At 35.5% G+C, this 7,359-nt stretch overlaps 1 long non-coding RNA gene across 1 annotated transcript; it reads left to right on the forward strand.

The window, feature by feature from the left end:
- The first annotated feature begins 824 nt into the window (after positions 1-824).
- Positions 825-5,480, forward strand: LOC149654033 (uncharacterized). The gene is made up of 3 exons (XR_016370475.1): positions 825-908; positions 4,121-5,010; positions 5,077-5,480. It is a non-coding gene; the product is annotated as an uncharacterized LOC149654033 (long non-coding RNA).
- The last annotated feature ends 1,879 nt before the right edge of the window (positions 5,481-7,359 follow it).

A 7,359-nucleotide genomic window follows, 5' to 3' on the forward strand; every position in this document is an offset into this window, starting at 1 on the left:
TAGTAATTCCGATTAAAATTAAGCTCGCGATTGAACCATTTTAGGTGGAATTTCTAATAGCATTTTGAGGTGTATTGCAACCCGATTATTCTTACAGAACACCCTCTTTATGGGGCGGCTAAACCTATAGCATCTTCTTTCTTCATTACTTTTTTTATTTTACTAATTTTCTAATTAAGAACAGGAATAATTAGGCCAAAAACAAACAAAGATTTTGGAATATGTTAGACTTTTAATTTCAGAACTTTTATTTCATCTAGATCAACGTAAAATTGGGTCCCCTGTAAAATGAATTAACTTTCATAGGAATTAGTTTAATTATTATGATTTCATATGTTTATAGGGTGGTTTTTCCAGCTATATGAATCCATAAACTCCAGTACCACTTTTTAAAAGTGGAGAAAATTGTTTTGGGCTGTTTAGAAGACATTAGTAAATTATAATTAACTCAATTATTAATTATATTAGGAAATAGAAACAATAAAATTGAAACGCACGTTCCCGCCATATTTTGAAGTCTGCCTAACTTCAGCAGCGCCATCTAGCGGTCTGTGTTTGGAGCCAATTTGCTTATTCATTCTGGGTTCTTTTTGGGGCGATTTCCGTGACAACTAGATGCTGCGATTTTCTGTCCGATTTTTGCTGGTAAATATTTTGATTCTATTTATATTTTAAGGGTTAATTTGGATTAAATACCAAATTTTTATTGCAACCGATCGGAAATTAAGCGTCGCAAGTGGAAAAGTTATGCTTAACCGTGCCAATTACGTTTGTTAATTACGACCAAGGCTTAGTATCCTATGTCTTTTGGAGCCGCCTTGAGTCCTTGACTCCTTGTGACCTTGTCAAGGACTCCTTGACACACTACGACCAAGGCTTAGTAGTGGTGGATACAGAGATCTTTCCAGGTAAATGTTTTATTTATATATTAAGGGTTAATTTAGATTAAATACCAAAGTTTTATCGCAACCGAATGGAAATTAAGCGTTACCCCCATTCCGCTATGGATATTAAGTATCTAGACAATATCCAGGGTTGTCTCTCCCGAATCCCAACTAGACTCCGACACCTACCAACGGAAGTACGACTTTCTATTCTTGGTTGGTCTTCCGTAACAAGGCGTCGCAAATATTTTGACCTTTTAAGCTTGTTTTCATAATCCCCTAATCAAACTTATTTTCCTGATGGCCCCTCTATCGCCCTTAGAAAATTATTCCACCGATATGCCCGTAAAAACCAGCTTAAGCACTCGTTTTTTTGTAGATCAGTCCCCGTTTCGAATTCACTTCCCCCTGAGATTGTATCATTAAAATCTATTGCCCAATTTAAGTCAGCACTGGAACAGTACCTCAAACTATAATGCCCCGCCATATGTGCCTCTGTTCTTCGGAGCTGTAAGGTTTTCTCATAAATCCTAGCTCGACATTCCCCACAGGAGCAAAAAAAAAAGTCGAAAATTGATCTTTAATTACCACCTTTGTTTGTAGAAAACATAGCCTTAGTTTATTTCGGGGAGTTGCGGTAAAATGCACACAGTATTCGTGATTCACATTTATGCCGTACTTATTCTAAGTATATGAAATTATTCTTGTTAATTGCGCTTGCATTTATTCCTGGTTTTACCATTCAATCTTTTTAGTCGGTTTAAAAGTAATTCAAGGTGGTTATTTAATTGATATTTCAAGATTGACTCTAAACCTTCTATGTCCTTTGAGTATGTTATAGTCCTATTTGCCCCCCCCCCCCCATCCAACCATACTTAGGACTTGGGATTAAGACAAACAGGGGCCGAGTAATTAAGTCGAATGTTCACAAACAAACCCCCTCCATAGGAATAGCATTCCACCCAACTTTGGAGGCTCATAACTCTGGCGCTACTAGAGATAGAGGGGTGTCCTTTGACTATGTTATAGTCCTATTTGCCCCCCCCCATCCCACCTTAAATACACCCAACTTTGGGGGTTCATAACTCTGGTTCTACTAGATATATGGGGGTGTCCTTTGACTATGTTATAGTTCTATTTACCCCCCTCCCCATCCCACCTTAAATAAACCCAACTTTGGGGGTTCATAACTCTGGTTCTACTCAGGGCCGGAAATAAGCACAGGACACTGGACATTGTCCAATAAAATTTTAAATTGTCCAATAATTTTTTCAAAAACCAAGGGGGTCACTGGACAGTTTGACCAATAAATTTTCCCAATTTTTGATAACTTGACTATGGAGATGCGACACTATTTTTGCACACTCCAGTGGACAATGTCCTATAAATATTCCAGTCAAACAGGGGGTCACTGGACACATGTCCTATAAGAATTTTTTCTTATTTCCGGCCCTGGTTCTACTAGAGATATGGGGGTGTCCTTTGACTATGTTATAGTTCTATTTACCCCCCTCCCCCATCCCACCTTAAATACACCCAACTTTGGGGGTTCATAACTCTGGTTCTACTAGAGATATGGGGGTGTCCTTTGACTATGTTATAGTCCTATTTGCCCCCCCCCCATCCCACCTTAAATACACCCAACTTTGGGGGTTCATAACTCTGGTTCTACTAGAGATATGGGGGTGTCCTTTGACTATGTTATAGTTCTATTTACCCCCCTCCCACCTTAAATACACCCAACTTTGGGGGTTCATAACTCTGGTTCTACTAGATATATGGGGGTGTCCTTTGACTATGTTATAGTTCTATTTACCCCCCTCCCACCTTAAATACACCCAACTTTGGGGGTTCATAACTCTGGTTCTACTAGAGATATGGGGGTGTCCTTTGACTATGTTATAGTTCTATTTACCCCCCTCCCACCTTAAATACACCCAACTTTGGGGGTTCATAACTCTGGTTCTACTAGAGATATGGGGGTGTCCTTTGACTATGTTATAGTTCTATTTACCCCCCTCCCCATCCCACCATAATAACACCCAACTTTGGGGGCTCATAACTCTGTTTCTACTAGATATATGGGGGTGTCCTTTGACTATGTTATGGTTCTATTTACCCCCCTCCCACCTTAAATACACCCAACTTTGGGCGTTCATAACTCTGGTTCTACTAGAGATATGGGGGTGTCCTTTGACTATGTTATAGTTCTATTTACCCCCCTCCCCATCCCACCATAATTACACCCAACTTTGGGGGTTCATAACTCTGGTTCTACTAGATATATGGGGGTGTCCTTTGACTATGTTATAGTTCTATTTACCCCCTCACCCATCCCACCATAATTACACCCATCTTTGGGGGTTCCTAACTCTGGTTCTACTAGATATATTGGGGTGTCCTTTGACTATGTTATAGTCCTATTTGCCCCCCCCCATCGCACCATAATTACACCCAACTTTGGGGGTTCATAACTCTGGTTCTACTAGATATATGGGGGTGTCCTTTGACTATGTTATAGTCCTATTTACCCCCCACCCATCCCACCTTAAATACACCCAACTTTGGGGGTTCATAACTCTGGTTCTACTAGATATATTGGGGTGTCCTTTGACTATGTTATAGTCCTATTTGCCCCCATCCCACCATAATTACACCCAACTTTGAAGGCTCATAACTCTGGTTCTACTAGAGATACGCGGAGTTTTTGCACCCACTAGTGGACAAGGTCCTATAAATTTTCTAGTCAAAGGAGGGGACAGATGTTCTATATGAAAGTTTTCTTATTTCCGGCCCTGTGGGTGTCAAGCCCATTTGTTTTCACTGTAACATTTGTATAGTTACAAGTTAGTCGTATTGAAATGGCTTCTTGGAAAGAATTTAGAAGTTTGTTTTGGCGCACAGTATTCATGATTGACATTTATTTATTTCAAATATTTATTCAAAATATTTGAAATTAATTTTATTGAATTTTTCTAATTAATTGCGCATTGCATTTATTCCTGGTTTTACTATTCAATCTTTTAGTCGGTTTAAAAGTAATTCAAAGTGATTGTTTAATTGACAAATATTTCAAGATTGACCCTAAACCGTATTAATATTTATCTTTCTAGTTATGTTAAATGATTTATTTGAAAGTGGAATTAATGTTATTCAAAATGCTTGCGCCATTTAAGCTGATAATAATTTTAATTTTGTATTAGATTGTTTGAATTGAACAAATTTTATTTTTTTAGCTATCATCCGTTTCCAAAGGAGAAATTTATGTTGAATTCTAGAACGAATTATTAATATTTGACAAATACACCCTATATTAGTCAGGTCAATGAACCCATTACAATTCCATTCTACACTTTGATTTTATCCGTTGAAACTGAATCTCACTAGGAAAACAATTTAGACATTTTAGGCTCTCAGGGAAGTAATTAAATCTTATTAATAGTAACTTTAGCAATATTAACAGGACAATTCCATTCTCAATTCAAGTCTACACTTTGATTTTATCCGTTTAAAGGGAATCTCATTAGCAATTTAGACTATTTCGACTGCCTGTCAAACATTGTAGGCAATTATTGGGGTATTTAGTTCATTATTTATTATTATATTTATTCTTAGAAGGAAAGCGCTTGTGTCCTTTTCTTGTTAGGGATTTTTTCTTCGCCAGGACATGAATAAAATGCTGAAATATGGAATAGGTGAAAACTGGTCCTAGCCCTCCCTTTTAAGAATAATGAACGTAATCAGGATTTTAAGGGTGAGATTCCCTTTGCGGTATTAAGGCATCTAGTTTATGATTTTAATTATAAATATTTTTAGGGGAAAAGCGTTTGGCAACTCTTTGAGGGAGTTTTGTAGGATCTAAATAAATTTATGATTTATGTTTAAGGTAGAAGGTTGCTTATACGCTTTGTCCTTTGAAAGTAAACACGATTTTTAAGCGGGGTTCCAATAAACAAAGCCTTTATTATTATTATTAAATCAAGGCTTAGGTTTTTATGGTATTATTTTACTTCCCCATACTAAGGTATTTATTTTAATGTTACGCGGGTGCTATTAATGTCAAATATTAATAATGTCTTCTGCCCGAACATCAAGCAAGAATATTCAAGTGGATTTTCATATTAAGGTATTTAATTTGAAGTTATGCATGTGCTATTTTCTCCGAATAATAATAAGAATTTCTCTTGCGCAGGAACATTCTCTCGAGTGCAGGACTTCAATGATCAAGTGCAGGACTTCTATCATCGAGTGGAGGACTTCTATCTTCGAGTGGAGGACTTCTATCTTCGAGTGGAGGACTTCTATCTTCGAGTGGAGGACTTCTATCTTCGAGTGGAGGACTTCTATCTTCGAGTGGAGGACTTCTATCATCGAGTGGACTTTCATTGGAAATCCCATGCTAAGGACGAAGTTTCCTGGTTTTGGGGGCTCCACAGCGGGCCTTAGTTTAAATTTAATAATTCTCGAGTTAACCAGGGACTTGTTAAATTTAAATTGGGCCCGCAAGGCTTACGTGGGGGGTGGTAGCTTAAGTTTAAATGTAAAGTTTCGATATTGGGGAAGGAACAAAAACAGTCGAAAAACACTTGGGGTAGTTTTTTTGACCTTAAATTTTTATTTTTTTAATAAATTTTTTAAAAAAAAAAAATTTTTTTTAGTAAAAAAAATGTGTTTTAATGTATTTTTTCACTTATTTTTTAAATAAAAAGCTTAAAAAGGGGTCAAAAAACCCTCCCTAAGTCCAGACATTAAAAAATTGAAACCAAGTCTAGTATCTAAAGAAATTCAAGAAAAGAAGGAACGAGGTTTAAGGCAAAATTTATTCAATAATAAACAAAAAAAACCAAAGTGTTTACAAAAATTTCGAACCAAAAAAATATTTAAGAGTTGTGTAAGTTAAAGTTTGAACGCGAAAAAAAATAATAAGTAGTTACAAATAAAATTACGCGAAAAAAAATAATAAGTAGTTACAAATAAAATTACGCGAAAAAAAATAATAAGTAGTTACAAATAAAATTACGCGAAAAAAAATAATAAGTAGTTACAAATAAAATTTGCAAGCAAAAAAATTAAGTTAAGTGGTTACATGAGAAAATTGCAAGTAAAAAAGATGTATTTTGTGTCTTCTAGCTTCGATGATTTCCTCCATAAATTTTAAGTTAGCGCTGAGAGAAAGAGCAAGTCCAGAAGACATCATGTAGCGTGAATCCAACGAAGCATGTCATCAGGAATGATACATAGCAAGTCCAGAACAGCTTCGTCTTGCGTCAATTCGAACAAAGGATGACATCTGGAAGGATACGTCTCGGAATGACCAGCGACAGAAAAATCCAAGAAAATCATCCACATCTATAAATGAAAACATATTAATAACACATATTAAACTATTGCCTACTAACAAAGTAGTCTCGTAGATTCAAATAATTTACGAAAAATGTGTCCTTAACTGGCTACCAAATTTATAAACTGAGACGAACTACACCAACTAATTGCCACCCTGAATTAAATACTTTCGCTAGCTAATTATTTCCCAAAATTTTATAGAAAAAAGTTTTAAGAAAACCGTCCCTTTATTATGCAACTTAATAATGAAAATAATTTAAAACATCCCCTAAACTAATTTCAGAAAAACTTGCCATTTATTTATTTTAAATTACGCAACTAAATTATGAAGTTAATTTAAAATATCCCCTAAATTCATTTTAGGAAAACTTGACATTTATTTAAACTAAATTGCTTTCCCCTTTCAATAGAATAATAATTTAAAGTATCTTCTTCGCCAATTTTAGGAAATCTGCCATTTATTTAAAAGTATTCCCACAGATAGAACCCATAAACAAAAACTTGAGTTTAAATTGGACAAGGCTGAACTTAGGCTTAGGGCAAACGTCCACGTGTCTTAAAACTATCTCTGCGGGACTTGATTTTCGAAAATCTGTCGCGATATCTCTAAATTAATTACGTACCCCGTTGAATAGATTATAATAATACCCCCTAAACTATTTTTAGGAAAACCTTATATTTATTTTAAAACTATTCCCACTGACAGTATCCGTAAAATAACTAAAGTTTAATAAGACACGGCTTAATTTAGGCTTAGGTTCCTCGTGTTTTAAAATTCTCTCGGCGGGACCTGATTTCCGAAAATCTGTCGCGTTATCTCTAAATTAATTTCGTACCCCGTTTAATAGATTATAATAATACCCCTTAAACTAATTTTAGGAAAACCTTCCATTTATTTTAAAACTATTCCCACAGACAGTATCGGTAAAATAACTAGAGTTTAATAAGACACGGCTTAATTTAGGCTTAGGGTCCTCGTGTTTTAAAATTCTCTCGGCGGGACCTGATTTTCGAAAATCTGTCGCGATATCTCTAAATTAATTACGTACCCCGTTGAATAGATTATAATAATACCCCCTAAACTATTTTTAGGAAAACCTTATATTTATTTTAAAACTATTCCCACTGACAG

Source organism: Phalangium opilio, unplaced genomic scaffold (assembly GCF_054372755.1).
Source record: "Phalangium opilio isolate 3A_F unplaced genomic scaffold, DU_Popi_V2 ptg000079l_1, whole genome shotgun sequence".
Taxonomy (NCBI): Eukaryota; Metazoa; Arthropoda; class Arachnida; order Opiliones; family Phalangiidae; genus Phalangium; species Phalangium opilio.